Source organism: Corapipo altera, unplaced genomic scaffold (genome assembly GCF_003945725.1).
Source record: "Corapipo altera isolate COAL_440 unplaced genomic scaffold, ASM394572v1 128385, whole genome shotgun sequence".
NCBI classification, from domain to species: domain Eukaryota; kingdom Metazoa; phylum Chordata; class Aves; order Passeriformes; family Pipridae; genus Corapipo; species Corapipo altera.
Window position 1 is genome coordinate 4,715 of NW_020885685.1, and position 1,630 is coordinate 6,344.

A 1,630-nucleotide genomic window follows, 5' to 3' on the forward strand; every position below is an offset into this window, starting at 1 on the left:
TTATCCTGCCCTGAAAGGAGATGTTTGTGGTCTTTGGCTGTCAATCAAAACCCTTTATCCCACATAACGTGAGGGAAAGAAAAATCAACATGTAAAGAGGGACCAGGGATTCCAGCCTGGAGTCTCAGCTTGGGATCTACACAAGCAACCAGGATCTCCATTCCTTGATCTTCAGGACAGCTGGGGACATTCCAGGGCAATTCCCAAACCTCCCTTCCCATGGAGTCACACCATCACCACCAGCTCTGCCCTTGGTGCTTGGAAAATCCTTCTCCTGGTCCCTGCTGAGCAACGGGCACCCAAGGCTCAGCTTCCTTGGAGTCTGTTTCTGGAAAAAAACAGGAAAAATATTTGAAAGGAAATGGAATGTTTCACGTGCTCCTTCAACCTGGTTTCATGGAAAGCATCCCTCCCGTGGCAGGGGGGCGGAACGAGATGAGCTTTAAGGTCTCTTCCAAACCAAACCACTCTGGGAATCTGGGATTCCGTGAAAATGATTGACAGGTTGTCACTCTTTTTTTTTTTTCCCATAATCCAGGAATATTCCAGGCTCAGGACAGTGAGGTTGTGCATCATAAAACACAGCAGGACCAGGTCCCTGACCTGTGGGATCTCCTGCAGAGCCTGCTGAGGCTCCAGCCTGGAGCATCCCCGAAGTGCTGGGGTGTTGCTCCAACAAGAAATTGAGGGAAAAGGAGCCACTCAGGTCACACATGGATGAGAAATGCCAGAGGAGAATGAATCCACTTCTGTCAGGGCTCTCAGTGATCTTGGGAAAAGCCAGACCCTTCCAAAGTTAGATTCTTAGACCATCCATCAGTTCTGTGACTTTCCCAAGACATCAGCGGGAGGAGACACATCCAGGTTTGGATTCCACACGTCCTGAGTAATGAGACAACAACCTCCTGCTCAAAAATCTGCAGCGGGGTCTTGCCATACCTGAGCTGGTCCTCCAGCCAGCCATCCACCCTCAAAATCCAGGGCTTCCAACGGGAAATTCTGTGGTTGGTGTTTTTAAGGGTGTCAAATCCCACAGTCCATCCAGACTCAGAGCTCCCATTATTTTCCAAACCTCACAGTCCATTCAGATTCAGAGCTCCCACTGTTTTCCAGACCCCACAGTCCATTCAGACTCAGAGATCCCATGGTTTTCCAAACCCCACAGTCCATCCAGACTCAGAGATCCCATTGTTTTCCAGACCCCACAGTCCATTCAAACCAGAGCTCCCATTATTTTCCAAACCCCACAGTCCACCCAGACCCCACAGTCCATCCAGACTCAGAGATCCCATTATTTTCCAGACCCCACAGTCCATCCAGACTCAGAGATCCCATTATTTTCCAGACCCCACAGTCCATCCAAACCAGAGCTCCCACCATCTCCCAGACCCCACAAAGTGCCTCCAAAGCCTGGAACCAATATCCCAGGAAAGCTCCAGCCCCCCCAGCATCACCAGTATGGACCATTAGACCTTCAGACACCCCCAGCTGACGAAGGGAAAGCCCAGGCCAGGCTATTTTGGGGGACTCACTGCTCAACAAACACACGCACCACTTGGCATACCTTACCTGGAAAGAGGCTTTATTGAACAGCTGTAAAATTATCTCTTCAGTTGAATTACTGAATTTG

The 1,630-nt window shown here is 49.9% G+C and overlaps 1 long non-coding RNA gene across 1 annotated transcript; it reads right to left on the reverse strand.

The window, feature by feature from the left end:
• Positions 1 to 527: 527 nt before the first annotated feature.
• On the reverse strand, positions 528 to 1,418 carry LOC113940724. The gene is made up of 2 exons (XR_003525523.1): positions 1,262 to 1,418; positions 528 to 1,072 (listed from the first exon to the last, which is right to left on the reverse strand). It is a non-coding gene; the product is annotated as an uncharacterized LOC113940724 (long non-coding RNA).
• Positions 1,419 to 1,630: the final 212 nt, after the last annotated feature.